The following is a 21,750-nucleotide window of genomic DNA, read 5'->3' on the forward strand; positions in this document are numbered from 1 at the left end:
ACATTTGACTGTCAGATGTTTTGCTTGAAACAATGTGATCAATAATATTAATGATTAGGCTTGTTATTTCGCCTAATATAGGAAACTACTACAGCCCACATGAGCAGGTGAATATTTTGCACCTGACTAGTGAAGAAAATTATGAAAAATAATTATTAAATATATTTTGGAAGTTCCTGAATAAAAATGATGTTTATACTCTGTGTGTCTGTGTGGTACATTTTCTTCTAGTACTTATGCTTCTAAGATAATTTAGTGCTTCTCCAAGAGAAAGATTGACAGCTATGGAAACATCTCTCTCCTCTTCATTCACAGACCAGGTACATCAAGAGCATCTCTCTTGTTCTGAGCACTCCAAGGTGACTCTCCACTTTGAAGTTCGTCTTTTCTGTCAGTGATGCCAGCGGTTTTTCAGTTCTGCCTGTGGAAACCATGAGGCACTTTGAAGTTTTCTTTTCCTGACATTATTAGCAATACTTTTAATCTATGCATTATAAAAGTATGCTTTTTTGAAGCCTTCTCATGGTTTTCTGTGAGAATATTCAGTGTGGGTGTTTATTTTATCTCTGTGTTTCAAAGTAATGGCCCATTTTTCTTGTAAAGCATGGTAAGAAAGATATATATATCCTGATATGTCATCTTGAGTCTTGTTGGAATGGATACACCAATTTAAATCCATTTTAGAGAATAACAATTAATAACAATTAGCAATCTAACGCTTTAGAGAATAACAATTAATAAAGGAATAAAAGAAACAAAATAGAACTTTTTATCATATGTTATTATTCTTTTCCTTTCCTTTCCTTTCCTTTCCTTTCCTTTCCTTTCCTTTCCTTTCCTTTCCTTTCCTTTCCTTTCCTTTCCTTTCCTTTCCTTTCCTTTCCTTTCCTTTCCTTTCCTTTCCTTTCCTTTCCTTTCCTTTCCTTTCCTTTCCTTTCCTTTCCTTTCCTGTCCTGTCCTGTCCTGTCCTGTCCTGTCCTGTCCTGTCCTGTCCTGTCCTGTCCTTTCCTGTCCTGTCCTGTCCTGTCCTGTCCTGTCCTGTCCTGTCCTGTCCTTTTCCTTTTCCTTTCCTTTTCCTTTCCTTTTCCCTTTTCTGTAGGGTAGTCAAATAGTGGAACTCATTGCCCAGAGAAGCTGAGGAGTCTCCATGCTGAATTATGATTCAGAAAATAATCTTGAATGACTAATGCTGGTCTTAAAATATGCTGTACTTGACACTGTAATGACACATTTACTGACACTTGAAAGGTCTGGACCATTTCTTTTTTGGCCTATCTACCCAAATAGTAAAGAATCATGGCCCTGCTTCACTGGGAAATCTTGCATATGTAAAGTAGATGTGTGGTATGGAAGACTATAGATAGGTAGGCTTCAGGCTATGTATGGTATGTAGACTATATGTAGACTATAGACAGATGGTCTCTCTGTATCTTTAAAGAAAATACTGAACCTCTGAAGGCTCAGGGAGGTGTGTGTCTGATAAATGTGTGATCACATTACCGTATGCTCCATTTCAAAAGCTGTGATTGTTATTGCTAGATCGCATTTTCTTTGTATTACGACTTACATACAAAATTAGCTCAGGGATATTACAGGGTGTTGATCTATCTGTGGAGGGGAAAAATGGGATGCCCAGTAATGCCAAGACATGAATAAAAATGGAAGGAGTAGTTCAGTGTATAGGGACCCAAATTTAATGGCATATCAGGGTCACTCAAATTCTCTAGATAAGATCAGAGCAGGAAATGAATGCAGGGCTTATGCCTGCACAAAGAGGCCATTCTTTGCAGAGAGACAAGTATTGCACAAAGTGAGTGGGCAAAGTTTGCCTCCCACATTTCTTTCATTACTCATACCTAACACCTGCTAGTTAACCAACATCCATTTTTCATGCTGGCCCGCTCCAGTTGCATTGAACATTAATGTCAGTAAGACAATCTCTCACTTCATGTTGCCTTGTACAGGTAAAAATGGTGGTGCTGCCAAAGCAGTGCAACCTGGATTCAGAGGTACTCACCGAGTTTTAAAGCAGGACGTGCCTGATTCTCAACCCCAATGGGGGACGGTGTTGCAAAAACATTAGGGGAAAAGGAAACTGCACTCAGCAGCAACGTGTGACTGTGTAGGGCTCAAAAGAACTGTGCGCTGTAAGAAGACAAATCTTCAAACAGGCAGAGTGGCGATTTTCCATTTGGGGATGCAAGTAGGACACCAGACTTCATTAGCATTACCCTTCCTTGTGGAATAGTTATTGTAAATGAAAAATCCCAATTCTGTGTCTTGCCTGGAAAACATCATATATAGCAGCTGAGCATGTCTTCATGCTGAAATGACCCTTGACAGCCCAGTGGCTCAGAGGGACTGTAGTTAATTACCACCACCAGTATCTATGGCAGAAGAATATCCTTGGAAATCACCTGCATGGATATTAAGCCAGCTTGCAAGAGCTTGACAAATTGCAGCATGATCACACGTGGCTTTGGTCTTGGACCTTAACACTCTAAATTATCACCATACAGATGCCTTCCAGGGGGCTGCAGTGATTTTCACTCTCTGAAACCATAAATCCATCAATTTAGTGGGTTGGAAAATGGATCGATACCTTTTAATATATGGTGTGACATCATGTACCATATAGTAGAAAGGAAGTTGATGATGAGACAGAGAAAATGGCCTGATACACATCCACATCTCTGGCTGCTTTATAAGGAGAAAAAAAAAAAAAAAAAAGAAAGAAAGAAAGAAAAAGAAGGATGCCCTTCTAACTTCAGTGTGGCCAAACAAGATGTGGTTAGACACATTTATTCTGTAGGATCTAACCATACTGACAAGACTCTGATGAATGAGAATTGCCCTAAGCACAATATTATCTTTTTTTTTTTCATTGTCAGTGACTCTCCACATAAGCTGTCTTTCATGCCCTAATTCTTTGTGTTGGTCTGTATGCATTCTGGGCTGTGGTGCTCTGACATGCTAATGAATTTTGCTGTGATGGTAATAACTCAAAGCTACGGGACACCTGGTGATATCATCATTACCACCCTGTGTATGATTATTTTGTCACCCTGCCAAATTTTAGTCCAGCATTTTCAGCTGAGAAAAAATAACATGTCCAACAGGGAGGACAGGTAAGGGGTATTTGGCAGTGTCCCTGCATTAGGCTGACCTACATTGTGAGAGCTAACATACAAGAGCTGTGTGTTGGGAGTACGAGTGTAGCGAGGGCATTCACTTGTAGGGAAGGGACTTTCCTTTGACAGTTTTTTATCATTTTTCAAGCGAACTTTGTGCTGGGAGGAAGGGAGTGAAAAAAGCTGAGTTTGCTGTGTGAGTTGTACAGACACATTTAACACAAGGATTCCCAGGTAGCAGCACCACTGTCCCTGGCCTGATGGCAAGCTGGAATAGGTCAGCTTTTGTGTCAGCCTACGCCATTCCTTCAGAAACTGCCCCTGGCTCCTGAGTGAGTATTTATTGTTCCCCTCGGCAGTGAGACTGAACTCATTCGTGAATTTCATCTCACATGGGTCCAGGTCATTAATATCAATGATTTTCTAGAGAGACTGAACTTTCAAAATGGTGTATAATCATTAACAACAAACCTTGTAGCAGCCCACTGAGATTTTATCAGCATGGTTTTCTAAGAGGAAGGAGATGCCAGAGTCTGTGCCCAGTGACTTCGGCAGTCACAGCTCCCAGTCTGTATTCTTAATGTAGTAACTTTTGGTTAACTGAGACTGGACCAATAAAACACATTTAGGGGAAAAAATATATATCTTGCTTTTACGTGGTGGTCAGAAGCCTCAAAGAGCTTTCTAATGTAGGTAAGCACTCTTATGTCCATTATAAGAGTGGGGAAAAAGAAGCACTTGAAAGCAAAGTGATTTTCCCACCCACATTCAGTCATTCGTTGACCACCTGAGATGCATCTAGGTCCCCTGGGTCCAGTCCAGCACACTTTCCCAGGTCCCACACTGATTCCTGCTAGGAGTTCATACCCCCTTGGATCTGCTTTGCAGAATTGTTAATGCTGAGAGGGACCTTCTGAGAACATCTGGTGCAAATCCCTCCTCAGCAGAGCCACCTAGAGCAGGTTTCCCAAGACTGTGTCCATCTGGGTTTTGATTGTCTCTATCCACAATCTCTCTAGGCAATTTGTGCCAGTGTTCAGCCACCTTCACAGTGAAAGAGTGTTTTGTTTTGTTTTGTTTTTATTTGTGTCCATCGCCTTTTGTCCTGATAGTGGGCACTATTGAGAAGAATCTGGCTCCCTTATCTTCATTCTCTCCCATCAGGTATTTAGACACATTAATAAAATCCTCCTGAGCCTTCTCTTCTCCAGGCTGATGAATCCCAGCTCTCTCAGCCTCCTTTCATATGAAAGATGCTTCATGTGGAAGACCCTTGCCTCAGCATTTCAAGACTGTGACACAATGAGGTGCCTCCAAAGATGCACAGCCCTGCAGAAGTTTGTGGTATTCAACGTCATAAAGAAAGTAGTCATTAGTTTTACATTTTGAGTTTAATCTATGTTTGCCATTCAGTTTATGGTGTAAGGAGCATGAAGGATTCTCATTGTATTTTCTGCAGAGCTAAGAGCCAGTCCAGGGTTTCTCAGCTGCCAAAGTGATATTTTTCTGCTGCAGGTACTAGAGCAAAAGGACTCTGTGATACTCCTTTTCTCTTATCTTTCAGTTTTCCAAAAGAACAAGATCCCATCACTTCTCACTACCCGAGATAGAGTCACCTGTCACCGCCATGCAGCCCAGGCCCACTCCATTTCACACCAGCTCCTGTGAGAAGCCTCGTCCCTTCCCTCACCAGTGTGTGGTCCCTGCTTCACCTCAATCACTGTCACACAAGTGAGGAAGAGCAAATGGAGAAACCCAAGCTCAGGCCAGATCTTGTTCTTGTCTCTGATGGCATAAAAGGAGAGGCCAGAATGGTGAGCCAGCAGTAGAGGGTTGGAGGGAAGAAGAGATGGAGCTTGCTGCTCTGGTTGTCTTGGGGGACATGGAAGACGGGGACATTGTTCATATTACTCTTAGCATGGCCAATCCTGATGCCCCCATTTCAAATCTCTTCTTCTTTTCCTCACAGTAGGCAGGGGGACATGGAAGCCAGACACCAGGCTCGGTTCCTCAGCCAGCATCTCGTACCAGCGGCTCCCTCTGAACTTTCCCAATGCCAGCAGTGGGATGGCAGCTGACACCAGCCACCAGACAGCCCAGGTGGTAGCCAGTGCTATGCTGGCCTTTACTGGGACAAATACTGAAACCTTCTCTCTCTGTATCACTCTCCATCCTTATCTGCAAAGTTGTGTTGTGTACTATTAGTAAACTAGATATATCAGGCAGATACTATCTGTAAAAATTGTGTCCCATAGTTAACTGAAAGCTCTTGAATAAAATTCATGAAGAAAAAAATAAATAAATCTGTCCCAATTTATACCCATTTTCTACCTTTCACAAGCATTTTCTTCTGATTTCATTTACAGTTTGTATTATCACAGCATTTTCGATGATTTTAAATATAAAGTTTCATACCATCTGAAGCAAATATTTAGCAAGGACCATTACAAATGCAAGTGAAGACACAACACCATGAAAACACCCACCTTTCTTAATACTGCAGCCTTGAAAAGCCCCTTGCTTTGCCTGGTGCCAACAGCCTGTAGTGCCCTCTCTATGCTGGACTGAAGAGTGCCAAATCAGAGTGCAAATGTAATGCTCTGCTGACCAGTTTCCTATGGCATTTCCTATTGGCATTTAGAAGCAATTTCTTCTGAGTCCCAGTGGATGCACAGCTGTGAGGGTCACACTGCTGACAGTGTCACTTCCATTTTCGTTTTTCTATTATGACTTCGAATCTTAGAGGAAGTGACACATGACTTAGGAGGAGTAGAAGTTTTGCAAGCTCAAGACAACTTCCAGATGTTATTTTTCCTGGGGCCCTACTGCAGTATTGCTCATAGGTTGTAAAAGGCCCCTGCCTAAAGCATCCACATAATGAGATCCAGTGGATGAAGGCAGCCTAAGGGGCCACAGTCAGCATCATGTCTTGTCCCAGCACCACAGCTGGAAGGTGTTGGAAACAGAGATATGACAAGGTATTTTCTTAAATATATCTTTTAGATGCCACTAGATAATGTTTTTTGTTTGTTTTTCTAACATGAAGGTTGACATCATGTGAGGGCTACAGATAAAAAGAAGGAAACCATTACAACATTACAATCCAAAATTTAAAAACACAAAAACCAAGCAATGTTCTGAAAAGCTGGAGAAAAATCATTTCATTTTAAGCCATTACAGCAGGAGCTGCCACAGCAGTCTTGCTAATAAATTAGCAGTCAGGTCACCTCCATATCTGGGTTACAACTGGGTCAAATAAAAAATGACATCTCATTAGCCTTTGCTATTCATCCAAGGCTTTGACTGTAATATCAGGTCTTCCTGTCTTGAAATCATTTTTCAGTCCCAGGCAGAGGCCGTTGAGATTTTTGATATTAGTGAAAACACCATGTTTTTAAAAAATACATAATCTTATTAATGTATGGTACTGCTTTAATAATAACAGTAACAGCTAATAGTAGCAACAATAACAAAATGCATTTACATCACTGGAACATAAGTCCATTGGTTAAGTTTAAGATCCATCCAGCTCATTGAAATTAGTGTTATGTGTAAGGACAGGACAGGCAGTGTAACTTTCAAATTTCGTCAGTCCAGAGAAGTTCCTCATCAAGAAGTTGCAATAGTAATTATTTCTGTGTAATAGTTCTCAGTGGTTTTATTTTCTACACACTCATTGAGTGAGTTCATCATCCCGCATCCAAAACACTCTGTGGTGTAAGTTCCGTCATTTGGCTGTGTGAATGAAAAGTTCTTCCTTTCAGTTGTTTGGAATTGAACCATTTTGAGTATTGAAAGTTCATTTTGTAGCTATAATGTCATAGATATAAGAAAGGGTGAATATTGCTACCTGCTTAATCTCTTCACATGATGCAAATCAAGGTATCACCCTCCCTCCCCAAACTGTCTCTTTTCTGGTTTGAAGACACTAAGATTATTTATTTGTTCCTAAAACAGATGCCGTTCCTTTGATCTTTTCTGCTTCCCTTCTTTGCCTTTTCCATATCCTTCTTGTGACAGAACATACCTGAATAATATACAATATTCGAGGTGTAGGTGCACTATGGCAATATGATTCTTTTTGTGTTATCTTTCTTTCCTAAGAATTCCTAATTTTAAATAGTTTCTCTGCTTTTCTGTAAAAGAAGAAAAGTCTGTTTTGGGAGTCTCCAAGAACTCTGCTATGGTGAACACTGACACAAATAATGCATTACAATAATACCATCTTGATGGATGGTGGGATGATGCACTGTCTGAACTAATGATTAGAAGAGCTGCATTTCCCATTTTAATGAGACGCAATGATGTACACAGATTTGACAGCTCATTCCTGATAGGGTTCCTGCCCCTTGTTGAAAGACTTCCTTGCCTAAATTTCAGAAGAGAGAGCCATCATTTATGTGGGTGTTTTCTTGCTCTGCAGGCAGCCAATTATTGCCTATCACATCTCATGCAGCTGCTATTTTGCACACACAAGCACAGGCAGATGTCACATCCTATTTTCACTATTCCAACCAACCAGTCAAGACAAACATGGAAAGTCCAATCCTTCAAGCCTTGAAGACTGAGCCTGCATTACCATCAATCATAATATTCTTCCCTGTGCTATGGAGAAGCCTAGCCATTATTAGTAACGTAAGCATGTAGCTAACATGCTACTGAGCAACAAGGCAAGGATTGCATTTTCAAATTCCTATCACTTTAAAGTTTTAGCTGTATGTGGAAAAATTGGTTTTATTTCCAACTGATGAATGTAGAAGTGAATGGAGATTAATATCTTAAAGCCAAAAAAGTACTAATTCCAATTTCTGATCTTGGCTTGTAATGACTGTATCTTGGCTTGTAATGACTGTATTGTAATCTATAATCAAATACCAGACACAGGCAATTCTTTAAAGCCTTGATTACACTCCATCAGCTGCTTTCCAGCTTTGACTGTGGGTGGTGAAATTCTTCTTGTGTGGAATGCCAATAAATAAAATTACTTCAATAGAATCTCTCACTGCTAAAAATTGTCTTAAAAAATTGTTGAAATAAAGAATTGGAAGGCCACAAAAATGATCAGAGGGCTGGAGAACCTCTCTTATGAAGACAGACTGAGGGAGTTGGAGTTGTTCAGCCTGGAAAAGAGAAGGTTCTGGGGAGACCTTATAGCGGCCTTCCAGTACCTAAAGGGGGCCTACAGGAAAGCTGGGGCAGGACTCCTTGCCAAAGAATGGAGATTTGATTTAATGTGGCTCATGGACAATCCCTGCCTCACTGCACCCATGGCTGCATGAAGGTTTGCATGGCTTTCCATGTGCAGCTCCACGGCTGTGGCATAACTGATGGCTGGAGCAGGCAGGAAGTGGCAGTGGTGTATTCTGTGGAAACAGAAGTAACCAGGGAAATGAAAAGGGAAACCTTTGGCTTGTATTGTGTTCCACATGGCCAGACCAGAGAACTTGCTGACTCAGCGACTCGCTGACTTGCTGATACAGGGTCCCAGGACACAAAGGGAAGCCGGACAGACCATATAGACTGAATGTACACACATTGAAAAGCTGATTTGTCCATGAACTTGATCTTTTGATTGTTCCACAGGGACATCAATATGAATAAGAGTGGTTTAAGCTGTTGTAATACACCCCAGCTTGTACTGAATAAAGGTCTCTCTCTGGAGGGCTCCAGGATTCATTTAATATATGGGAACATCTGCCGTGCCTCAGACAGAGCAGCTACATCATCTTCTGCTTTGAACCACAATGGAAGTATAACCACCGATAGTGAAGAAAATCATTTTATGACTGGATGCAAAAGAAAACTCCATCAACGTATTTCATTGCTGTCATGAGAGACTGAGTGGTTTTCCCAGACAAAATTCAAAATGTTTCTATCAAAGAGTTTACGGACATTGTTAGAAGTAATGTTCACATACTCTGACTTGATCAGGAAATGAAAGTTGGTACATGGATGGATTTTTAGTCATTATCAAGATAGCATCAGTGTAGAAAGATTTTGTTTCTTTTTTTTTTTTTTCACCGATGTGTATTTCTTCTATGTAGGGATTTTGCTAAGTAGCACCAATGATTCCCATGGCAAAATTAGATTGAAAAGGAGAGAGATTAGTTTATTGTCTGGTCCTTTTGGCTGAGTGGAATAAAGCAGTCATTAGTTCATTTGTTATTACTGATAACAATCGAGTATTACATAAAAGCTCTCCCTACTGAGAAAATCTGATTTGAAGTTAGTTCTTAAATAGAGCAAAACAGGGAAGATCATTCAACCCTCGTTGTAGTCACTTGCGGAGCTAACGTAGCATCATCCTTTATCTGAGGAAGATGTGTGACTGAATGATGTTTGTAGTGCTGTCTACTCTGCTTTCATAAACTCACCTTTCCCTGACTCTAAGGGAGAATATGCACTCATTACATTTAAATGGTTTTATTATATGATAGTTGGTGTTAGAGGATTACAACACATAGGCTTTATATACCAGAATTCAGGGTAAAAGTCTCCACATCTCTGACCTTACTCATCTTTTTGATTACAACCCTTTTCTTAATTAAACAGTGCTCTTTCTGAGCACCTCTAAAAAGCAGCTGGAAATACAGTTGGTTCTCGGGTACTTAGGGTAGCACCAGCTTTTGAACTGCCTTTTTTGTCTCCTGCATGGTCAGTAGGCTACACAACCCATGCTGGCAGCGTTCAGAGCTTGTGTCATCATGGTCAGTTGCTTTGTTAAAGCAAGTAGTAGGCTCTGTAAAATTAGTAGAATCATATTGCACTAGTTCTGGTGTAACTCTATGATGAATCGGTTTACAGATATGTATTATGTAGGATGAATAACTGCACAGCAATGACTTATAACCATCCCCTGAAACAGCCAGGTGCAGTGAGAAGGTGCAGCTCTGATCATTAAGAGTCTTGAGACTGGGAAGGGCAGAAGAATCACAGGCATTTTTCTCCCTTTACGACAACTGACAGACACCTCATGAGTTATCAGTTTGAACAGATTACTTAGATCCTACATGGATTACTAGAGGTATACAGGTTAAGACTATATTAGCTGTGGTTATTGTCACAGTTAATCACATGGGATTTGATCTTCAACTGGTGCCAGTCTGACCAGATCCATTGAAGAAATTAAGAAACACTCTCTGGTAGCAGCTGAGGAGCAGAACTGTGTTTTACTACATAAATAACTTGTGGGAATTACCTGTATATCAAACTATTTCCATGTCACAGACATGATCAAAGCTGGAAGAAAAGAGTATTTTTACAAAATAAAGACACAAATGTGCTTTATATTACGTTTGTAAAGGTATTGAATACCTTTACATCCACTGAAAAACAGAAATGACCCGGACTCCTGAACCTGCTAACTAAAGACAAACACATTCTGTCAGACAAAATCCTGTGCCTTGGCCCAGGGAGAAGAGACTGTCCAAAGGTCATCAGGCTCAAGGGAGGGGCACACTGCAAGAGCATGCTGCAACCACATACTGCAAATGCAGAACCCTCGAGAAGCTCTGGCTAGAAAAAAGCACCTTGCTCTTCAGCAGTGGTTACAGAAAGAGACATCCTGAGGCAAGTCATCCCCAGCGAAGTGAAGAGGTACATGGCTGAGGGGATAAACAATGTCATCTGTAGGCATCACACTGATTTTAAACGTCAGACACTGACTGTCAAAACCAGCATCTGGTTTGCATCACACAGGAGTGTTTCCAGGATTGTCCCCTTAAAGTGATGGAAAAGAGTGGATAGAAATGCCTCCAATCTCCCTGAAGTGAGACTGAAATGTAATGACATTTGTGAGGACCCAACAAAGTAAGGCAACTGGTCAGGTCAGAACTCGAAGAAGGGCAGGACTTGTCATGCCACAGCTCAGAAAACATATTGGTAGTCATGTCAGATGTTAAACCTCGAGAATATGGTTTAGTAAATGTATTAAGTTATTACTGCAGAAGGGGGGAACAAACTCAGTGACAATGCCTTGTCTCTTGGCTTTTCTTTCTGAGATAACTTCTTAAATCAAACAGACTTTGTCTCCTGGCATCACTGTGTCCTTTGATAGATGACAGCCTGCTAAGCCATAGGGGAATCTGACAGACTCACAGCCAAAGACCTTCAAGGTGGTGTGAAACTGTTGAACATTCATTCAGCTGATGAATATTCCAACTGCAGAATCTCTCTGCTTTTCCTGAGCTTTAAAATGGGGTCTTTACTGGAAGAAATGCTTGCAGTAAGAATAGATTTTTTTTTTATTTAAAAGAAATGGTCCTTGAAATTCAGTAGATGTTCACTATGTTGCATAGTGATATACATGGGCATTTGCAGAAATATAATGTTATCTTTTCTTATGGATGAGATAGAACACTTGTTTCTTGAGAATAAAAGTGCAACGTAATTTTTCTGTGTGCTTAGATGTAATGAGATATTGAGCTCTTGATACATGCTTTCCGTTGAGATGAAAGGTAGTCATGCATTCATGTTTACTGGAAGGATGTCTGTCATACTAGATGCCACTGTTGAAAAATTTTTTTTGAAAAATCTGCCTCTTTCTGGAACAAATACATGTTTTGAAAGAAAAGACTTGTGGACATAAAAGGTCCTAATTGTGCTTTACTGCTGCCATCTTCTGACATCAAGGTTAAATTGCAGTTTTTGAAAGAATGAAATTAGCCCAGACTATTTTTTTTCTTAATGGTTTTTTTTTTTTTTTTTTCCAGTAAATGCCATTACATCAGTAACAAAACAGAGTAGGCTTTCACATATGTGCCTCTGACTCGTGCAGAATATTTTATGATGGGAACTGTGACTGTATGAAGTACAGTTAAACACTCTACCAGATGGGATAAACGGTACCTGAATTTCATTCTGAACATTGTTGGTTACATGCACTACATAGGAGCGTGAAGCACTACAAAGACAGGGAGGGTCTAATATTCTCATTCTTTAATTCTTTTTATTAATCATGATGATCTAAGTTGACCTGGTCAAAGGGTTGGGCTAGGAACACATTTCTAAAAGAAGCTGTGTGATTCCAGTCACTGGTCATTAATGACATCCAAAAGCTTTTTTTCTCCATCGGGAGCACAACTGCACGGTAAAACGAGCTCACTAAAAAACAACAAAAATAAAATAAAATAAAATAATAAAATAAAATAAAATAAAATAAAATAAAATAAAATAAAATAAAATAATAAAATAAAATAAAATAAAATAAAATAAAATAAAATAAAATAAAATAAAATAAAATAAAATAAAATAAAATAAAATAAATAAAATAAAATAACAAAAGAGGAGCAAAACAGAAGCATCCCCTCCACAGGGAGGGGGAAGGTCTATGGACTGACTACACATGGTTACTAGAGAGTTTCCTAGTGACCGTGTATGGCTCAGATGCCAAGGTAAGGGATGATACAAAAACTTGAGATAGGTACAGTTGGTGTGAACATCATATGAACAGGCATTACATGGACATGCCCTTCGCAATTACACAATGCAGTGACAATACATGGAGACCCTTACAGTATCAATTTCCTGTGTCCTACTTGGATATTTGGATTCCCGGTAGTTTGTCTATAAGAAAACTGTCAGATGATGAATTCAGCAAAAAATCTGGGCCACAGGCTATGGCATGTGCTATAAACTGCCAGATTTGGGTTGTGACCAACTCTCACCCCAGAATACTCACGTTCCCCTCCTCCAGCGATGCTCAACTTGCAGCCGCTTCGTATACATATACACTTGCCTTGCAGTGAGCTCAATTAATGCAAGGTTTGATGCAGGCTGTGCTAACACATTTCCTTTGAATTAATTTGTTGCAGAGCCGTGGAAGAAAGAGTAGCATGGGATTAATCTATGCTTCTCAGCAAAGCTAAGCCCAAGGCACATTCAAGCATTGCTGTGACCAAAAACCTGTAGAGCGGCTGATCTAATGATGTTTGCCTTTAAAGGCGGATGGAAATAAGTGGTGATGGTTTGTTTTTCACTTTTAAAAGAGTGTATTCCAGTTATTAAAAAATAAAAATAATAAAGTTATTGCTTTCTCAGCAATGAGACAAGGAAGCATGTGCTGTCGCGTGGCATCAGCTATGAGCTGTAACTGGTTTCCAGCAAGTGGTCGAGACTGGAGCCTCCCAGGGAAGGTAGTTAAAGTGAGATGCTTCATCTGGGCACCTGATGCTAGTGCTTGCTAGAACTAGCTAGCACTACTTTTGTATCGCTTGTCACACCCATCAGCTGGTTATTTTAGGTCTGTTCTGACACTTCTGTGCCAGTGCATTTTTATGTCTCTTTTTTATTTCCTTTTTTTTTTTTTTTTTTTTTTTTTACCATGTGTTCTTTCCTCCTCACCTCTTCTGCCTTTCTTCTCTGACGTACCAAATGCTTGCTCTTCTTTGTGTTAAGATTCACTGTCTGAATAAAAAGAAAAAGAAATTTTGTAGATAGGAAATGCATGCAGATTTGGTTATTCCATACTCTCCATACATCATATTGCATACTGCATGGAAGAAATAACCCCTTATGGACTGCTAGAGCCCTTGGCAGACCCCAATCCTGCTTGGAAATAGTGGGTTTAGAGTTTCAAATATTGTTAATTTTAGGTTTAAGAACTGGGCTGAGATTTTACAGGACAAGGGCTTAGTTTTACTGGAAATTCCTCTTAACTCCTTTGTTTAGCAGAAATCAGTTTCTACTTTCTTTTCTTTCCACACCAGTAAAATCTCTTGGAAAGTAATAATCCCACGTGATTTACTGGTACTTTGGAGTGCTGCCAGCTTTGTTTTAATCCCAGCTGCTGTTTTATCCTCAGGGTATTTCAGTTTCTAGTGAAGTGCACTGTACAGTCTCCAGAATCACATGCAAGCGCAGATTTTAATATCTGTAGTCAGTCCCTTTGTTTTGTTCCTTGCAGCAGAGCTCTGCTGGTCCTCTAACTTGACCAATTTGATAACATTTAAACTACATTCGGACAGATGCATCCCCTGGGTAAAACTTCTTCCCTGATTAGTCTGGATGGGAAGCATCTGTTTTCCCTCTGGTAAGAGGAGTTCCTAAAATCAAAGCACAAAGACAAGCACTGGCCATGTTGCACGTCGCGTGCTGAAGACCAGCAAGCGAGTGGTTTAGCAGTGGAGCTTGAATGTGGGCAGGCTGACCCAAAGACATTAGCAGAAGAAAATGAGAAAAACAAACAAACAGGGTATCATACCTCCAAATGGAGTGAGCTCAAGCTGTAGGAACACTTTTATCCTTAGTGATGGGGAACATGTCATCACTGTGGTGAAGGTCACAATCCTAAATGTATAAATGCCTAAAACCAGCAGTATTGTGAGCTGACAGATAATGTCACTGTATCCGCAGCAGCCTGGTTCTCCCCTTCTGGCTCCTCTCCTTCCCATGTTCTGGCCCTGCTCAGTCTCAGGATCTGCTCCCTCCCATTCTAAGTGCCAAAATGTGCCCAGCTTCTCTGAACTGCAGCGGGGATGGGGAGGAGACGTGGTCTGGTGCTCCTTTGAGGAAAGGTTGGAGAAGAGCAGAGGTGACTCGTGTCCTGGAGCCGCAGGGAAGGGGTGTCCTGTCCTCCAAGAGGGGATGGAGGGGAAGAAAAGAGGATCCTGATGCCGCGTGCTGCCCCATGCTAGGGTTGCCACCACCAAAGGGTGATATTGCGCAGAGACAGATCTTCTGCCAAGGGAGGTGGATGAGGGGAACAAGAGGATCTTCAACCCTCGGTGGTGGAAGCGGTGGGTTTCATCTCGGAGGGAACCAGCTGGATTAATCTGGAGGTGAACCTGGGAGTAAAAGGACATATAAGCTGTGTGAACTGGGGACTGTCACAGGGCTGTGCAGATGTACCCTGAACTGACACAGGGGAGAGAAGAGAGCACTGGACTACAAATTCATCTAACCTTCTGGTTCCAACCCATCCTTTCGAGATCACCTGTTCTTGTCACCTCAGGAAACAGGACAGTATTCTCTCTTGCAGTGACTCTGTGACCCACAAAACAGGATCTTTCCACCTCCAGCTCTCCTGCTCTCACATGTGAACTCTCTCCCAGGCCAGAAAGGTCAGTGACTCCAAATCTGGGCTGATCTGGGGTCTGATAATGCCAGGGTGCTGCAAGCTGGTCTCTGGCATTATCAGGAGGGAGAAAGCTGGCTATGCACCAGCAGATGTGTTGCTTTAGAGGTAAGTAGTCCATTAGAGGACTGAGGTCTTGATGTTCCAGTGACATCCTAAGGACAGGGACATGACATGGCCTCACGTGTATGGCTCAAGCATCAGGAGGGAAGTTCTGGAGGGGCCAAAGCCCTATTTCCCTGCCACCAAGATAAACTCAAATTTTATGGGAAAACAAAACAAAATAAACAACAAAAAAATAAACACCAAAAAAAAAAAAAAGTCCTGCACACTGCAGTCTAGATTACAGATCAAATCCCTTGCTGGGACTTGTACCTAGGAAACTATGAGCTGTGTTGCAGTGGGGATTCTCCAGGGCAGGTGGTTTCAAGGGCTGATAGTTCCCACGAGGATGGGGCATTGGAAGAACCCCCACTGTGAAGTTTCACCTATTTTTCATTTTCCTTAATTGCCAGGTGTGTTTTTCTGCTGTAACTTAGTTCATACAGATCCACACCCGTGTTCCCAGGTTTCCTCAGAGGCCATCTTCATTTGCAAGCTATTATTTCCTCATGTTTGTTTCCTGTCCTGGTTCTTTTAGCCCCCTCTCACGTCCATTTTCCTGCAATGCTGAAGCAGTCAGTGAGAAGAGACAAGGTTAGCACAGACCTCAACACTGCACAAAGTTGGGAACCAACCAGCAATGCCTGCCCTAGCAGGAGAGAGAGTTGCAAGGGAATTTTCAGCACAAAACCATCATTTCAATAAAAGAGAACAATGTCAGTGTGACTCCCAGGCAAAGATTTCAAAGATCTTTGAGTGAGGCAGCATCACGCACACTTGTGGAGAGAGAAAGCCCGGGGGCAAGGAGGCGAGCTGTTCGCATGCATCTGGTACCCAGCTCTCAGTCTGTGAGCCCTCCTCTCCTCCTCAAAACACAAGACTGTGTGACTCTAGGATATGCCTGCTGGCTCAAGTACAGGGAGACAGGAGACAAACACTTCTTGAGGGGAGAAAAAAAAAAAAAAAGAAAAAAGCATTTTTGTCCTTGCTGCAAGTGTTTTAAAGGAGCAGCAACTGCCATGAAAAAGGTAACGAGAAGGAAAAATAGTTTTGTTCAATTTATAAGTGAGCACATCCTTCCTCTTCATCTGGATTGTTTTTTACAGAATATCTCAGTGGGCTGCATATTAGCAGGGACAGCTTTAAGCTCATCCAACAGATGTAATTGTACCAGGCATCTCGGTGCATCTTTCCCTAAGATCCAACACTCTGGATGCTCTGGTTTCCTACCTGTTGTTGGCCTTGTGTCCTCCTACAGCCACCCCCACCAGAATGAAAAAGTCAATTAGAAACAGAAACAGAAACAGAAACAGAAACAGAAACAGAAACAGAAACAGAAACAGAAATAAAAATAAAAATAAAAATAAAAATAAAAATAAAAATAAAAATAAAAATAAAAATAAAAATAAAAATAAAAATAAACCAGCACCAGGCTCTGAAGAACACAGGGAGAAGTAGGCCAGAGCCAGATGTTGCTGTGATGGGGATGGGGTAGGTCGGCTTCCATAGCCCACCTGGACGAGATACCACAGACCTTTGCAGACTGTAAGTAAATCTAGATTATTTAGGGGAAATATGCAATAAACCATGGCCATGGGAGAATCTGAGTGGGGAATCATGCCTTTGAGAGAGAGCTCTGCTGGAGACCACCAGTACTGCCATGACCAGGTGACAGGGATAGACCCAGGAGAGCTGCTTCAGGGTAGGAGAGCTCAGTTCCCTCTGGACCACCTGCAGCTCCTACACCGGACACTCTCAAGAGAATCCTGATGCCAGACATGGTCATCTCCCATCCCAAACCACTGTCATTCAGCTTATGGTCTTACAATTTGTCTTCTGTGCACACCCAGGACTTCTGCAGGCTGAGCTTGTTTAACCCTTGCTGAAGTCCTCAGGGTGTAGAAACCAGGTGGACCAGCACCCATGGGTCAAATCCACAACATGCTCAGGAGCAAAGGGGCACTGTGCATGATTTAGGACACCCTTAGGGACCGTGGCACTGCTTCAGATCCCAAGATGTGATAAGCAACCGTAACCCCATTTACAGATACCCATCACCTCACAGAAACAGACACCATGACTGAGAAGCTGTACGTCAAACAGACGCATTATGTGACTCATGCACAGAATCACATTAATTTAATCAGATGCTAAGAAAAAGAAAGCCAGAAATCATGCAAGATCCACTTCCTTGTATTTCATAGAGACTTTTAGAGCCCACACTCCCTGGCACTTAGGGCTGCACACAATTCCCAGGTCAGGGCACAGATGGATTATGTAGATGGGGACAAATCAAATGCTGTGTAGCTACAGGAAAATGCAAGCAGAATTTACCCTGGAGCTGCTGGAATTAATAGACCAATGACAACCATCACAGAAAATGCACCAAACAAGGTTTCAAACTGAGAAAATACAAAATGTACAGGGAAAATAGCATACAGCTGGAGGCTTTTAATCTGTCCGCTGCAAAACAGCCCCAGAGTTGGGAATTATTGTGATTTCTTAAAATCAGCTGCCCTTTTATTACTTGGACACTGAGTATTTGACGACTTGTGGAAGCCCCTGACCAGGCATATATGTTTTTGTATGTATTTACATTTAACAAGAATGAATCAGTAGAGCATGAATATCTTCTGAAATGCTCTTTGAGGCTGTTGCCCTGTATCAGGAATTAGGGCAGAAGTGGTAGCAGTGTTTATACGTAAGGGAATGGGGATCGCATCCTGGGAGGAATGAATGTTTACATATAATCTTTGACAGATGGAGATATTAATGCTTTTATCTTATGGATAAAGAAGACATATTAGATGTATTACACAATAGTAAAAGCTCTGTGATGAGGATAAGCCTCTGGTCTTCTAGGGTGGAAATCTCTTTTCTCTAGTTCAAGCGGAAAGCCTCTGGTGAAGGGCTGATGCGCAGGGGGGAGCTGATCACAAATCTGGCAACACTGAGTCCTGAGGAGGGACTCGGTGAATTACAGGAGGAACAGCAGAGAGAGCACATCACAGGATATCAACATTTTAGTAAGAGTCATTCAGACTCAAAAAAAAAAGAACCAAAACCTGTGTGGTTAGAGACAAGAACTGGGAAGAGTAATAAAACATCAGTATCCCAAAATTATGGATAGATATGGAACAAAATCCTGAAACACATCGACACAAACACCTGCTGTTAAATTGATTGCTGTTCTGACCTGTGATCCTCCTTCCTCCTTCCCCACTATTCCCAACCTCCCATCTGAATGCAGTTTGCCTTGAGTTTAAATGTCTGCAGGAAATGGAATATGTATATGTATATGTGTATATGTATGTGTATATGTATGTGTATGTGTATGTGTATGTGTATGTGTATATGTGGGGAGCTTATAGCCAGTCTGTTTACTATTGTACTCAATGGCAATTTATTTGCCCATCCTGACCTCCTCTCCTGGAGTTATTGATCCTGCCAGGATGACTGACAAGAAGTGGGTCTGGAGCCCTATTATAGCATGGGAGAATTACGGCAATTTTGCAGCATTTGTAGCAAAAGGGAAGCCTTTTCCCAGGGCTTTTTAAAGCTTCAGTTCTATGTCTGGTGACGTTTTCCTGCTTTTGCAGCAGTCCCAGTTGAGATAAATGAAGGAAAAACAGTCTCTGAACTGAGCTTTATCAACCTGGCTTTATTTGTGTGCTTTAAAGAGACGGCAAATCAGGTCAGGATTAGTAGCAGTTGCTGGGATTTCAAAAACTGCTGTTAGCTGTGACCTACCAAGGAAAACAAATTAAATTGGCTTGTGCTCTTGTTTGTGCTTATACTTCTGTATGAAAACAATGCATTAGAGGATTGGGACTGCTTTTTCTTATAGCTCTAAAAGAAGAAATATGTATGTCTAAAATGTCAAGTTTGCCTTTCTCTATTTTTGCTGAACAACTTACAGGAGGTCTCAGGGTATTCCCAGCTCTTAGCTAAGGTGGAAGAATTATCCAAGCGTTTACCAAGAATATATATTCTTCTACATATTTTTAGGAATTTCAATGAAGCAGAAAAGAAATCCCTGAAGGACATTAATAGTTTTAATGAAAAATCATTACTCCTCTCAGCAATGTAGTTTTCGTATATATCTGTACTATTACAGTTATCCAGCAAATCTATCAGGACAAGCCCTGGAGTTATTATAAAAAGAAATCAAGATAATATTATTGTATAAAGAGGGAAAAACTTTTCAGGCCTGCACCATGCAGCATAAACAAGGAAAGAAAGCAATGATAATTCTCTTTTCCCCTTGGCAGGACACCCTTAGATGGAGCTCTAGACATTTACCAGAGAGGAGATATGGGGGGAAATGGGTCAGTGCCTGAGAATAGAAGAAAAAGGAAAAGAAGATAACCCCCATTAATGCCTGTGTGTAGGTCTTTGTTCTCTTCCCTCATACGTGGGGCTGACACAGACGGTCTTGTGGCTGGTTGCAGCTATCGATGAACAGAGATGTGGCCCCATCGCTGGAGCGCTGAGGTAGCTCTGAGCGAAATTCAACAGGATGTTGATCTTGCTGACAAATGGCAAGGAGGGCTGAATATTAAATGAAACGTTCATTAAAAAAATCTCCCAAAGCAAACAATAAGTGCTCTATACATCCAAGCTGAACGTGATCAGAGTGTGACAGCTGAAAGGACCACCGAACAAAAGACATGCTGTAAAATGCTGTGTAGCAATTGACTAACAAAAGCTCACATGCAGGAGGCACAAAAGAAGAGAATTTAGAGGAAATCATAGATTTCAGTGTAAAATTTCTATTCATGCAGCTTAACTCTGAGAATTATGTCCCAAAACATCAAGTTAATGCACTCACCCTGAAAGATCCTTCTTCCGTGTCTTCCCTCCACATCCTGTGCCAGCAGACAGAGGGCCAAATCCTGCCTGTGGGTAAAGGGCTGAGTTACATCACTGAAGTACTTGTATACTCTGTGTGCTCCTTTATAATGGAAATCAACAGCTAATGGCAAGGCTGCTGTTACTTCTCCACTGTTTTTGTTTTTCAGGCAGGTCTGCAGCCCCTGGACCAGATGCAGCAGGCTGTCCCCAGCAGGCTCACACCAGCTCTTTCCTGCCCCAAAGACAAGCAACCCAGACCTGATGTGCAAAGAGAAACCACAGAAAAGTGCTGCATTGCTCAGGAGACTACAGAGATAACAGGAAAACAAAACAAAAAACACATATGATCTGGAGAATAGCTGGATGACAAGGAGTTAAACTGAGAGAAGAATCTGGCCCAGCATGGACACTGGGCAAAACCTGTGTTCCTGCAAGTCAGGGAGGGGAGTAGTCTGGGGTACTCTGTTGCTTTACATTACTTCTGATTTTGTAACCTTATTGATTTAAGTGGACTCTTCTTGGAAGCACTTAGCACTTCTGCTGACTTACGGGCAGAGGAGAGGTAAAATAGTTGTATTTCCCCCACCCCAGACGTCTCCCCTTCCCACACTCCACCTCCGGCGAGACAGGGAGGAGCACAACAGCCAGGCAGGGTGGTGGCAAATCATCCCTCTGCTCCTGGCCACAGATCCCACTCCTCACCAGGGACGTCTGAGAGCATCATGAGTCATTGCAGGTTGTTCCTCAACAGCTGCTGGAAGATAATGGCAGAGTCATTCATTAAAAATATAATAATAATAATAATAATAATAATAATAATAATAATAATAATAATAATAATAATAATAATAATAATAATAATAATAATAGAGAGAAGATTCAGCTTGGAAGACTCAGTCTCTTCCCAGGTGTGTGCAATACTGGGAAAAAGCTGTATTTCCTCTTCCTAAACCCAAAAGATACTGCACAGTACTGCCACCTTTTAAACTTTTTATTTTTAAAACTACCAGAGTTGAAATTTAAGCCAAGAAGCAGGCAAAAGAGTTTCAAAATGAACGTGGTTTAACTCCATTGGTGTTTTCTTCCAAATTCAGAAATTCTTTTTCCCCATTGTGAAATCTTGTGAACTCCCCTACATGCCTCTTTCTGCAGCTTTTGTTCAAAGAGCCATTGAACTTTTCCTATCCCCACCCTCATGACGTTTCTACCCCTGCACACATCCTGTGGAGCCGTGTGGGGAATGCACACTGGGGTGCAGGATGAGTGCGCAGCAGGGGAAAGCAGCAGCACCTCGTCAGAGCATGCATCAGGGAGCTGACTTTGCGAGGCTGGGAGGCGGCAGCTTGCAGGCAGAGGTTGGTCTGTCCACACCTGCCATCCGTCTGTCCTGCCACGCCAGATGCCAAGGTCGGCTCCTGGCATTGGGCTCCTGGGCTCGCCCAGCTCCAGGAAAGAAGGAAGCACTGCCAAAACCATTCCTGCTTCTCCTCCTGTGGGGCTGTTCATTAGTAGACACGTGGGTGTAGGACTGAAGTACAAAACTAGAGTTGTGTAGGGGCGATCTGGTGATATGGTGTGAAATTCAATGGG

The 21,750-nt window shown here is 41.7% G+C and overlaps 2 long non-coding RNA genes across 2 annotated transcripts; one reads left to right on the forward strand and one right to left on the reverse strand.

Annotated features, from left to right (window-relative positions):
- The first annotated feature begins 3,047 nt into the window (after positions 1–3,047).
- Positions 3,048–5,437, forward strand: LOC137850087 (uncharacterized). The gene is made up of 3 exons (XR_011092250.1): positions 3,048–3,463; positions 4,696–4,945; positions 5,101–5,437. It is a non-coding gene; the product is annotated as an uncharacterized lncRNA (long non-coding RNA).
- Positions 5,438–8,546: 3,109 nt separating this feature from the next.
- On the reverse strand, positions 8,547–20,915 carry LOC137851072 (uncharacterized). The gene is made up of 4 exons (XR_011092987.1): positions 20,776–20,915; positions 20,138–20,205; positions 14,332–14,914; positions 8,547–13,535 (listed from the first exon to the last, which is right to left on the reverse strand). It is a non-coding gene; the product is annotated as an uncharacterized lncRNA (long non-coding RNA).
- Positions 20,916–21,750: the final 835 nt, after the last annotated feature.

The sequence above is a fragment of the Anas acuta genome, chromosome 1 (assembly GCF_963932015.1).
Source record: "Anas acuta chromosome 1, bAnaAcu1.1, whole genome shotgun sequence".
In the NCBI taxonomy this organism is placed as follows: Eukaryota; Metazoa; Chordata; class Aves; order Anseriformes; family Anatidae; genus Anas; species Anas acuta.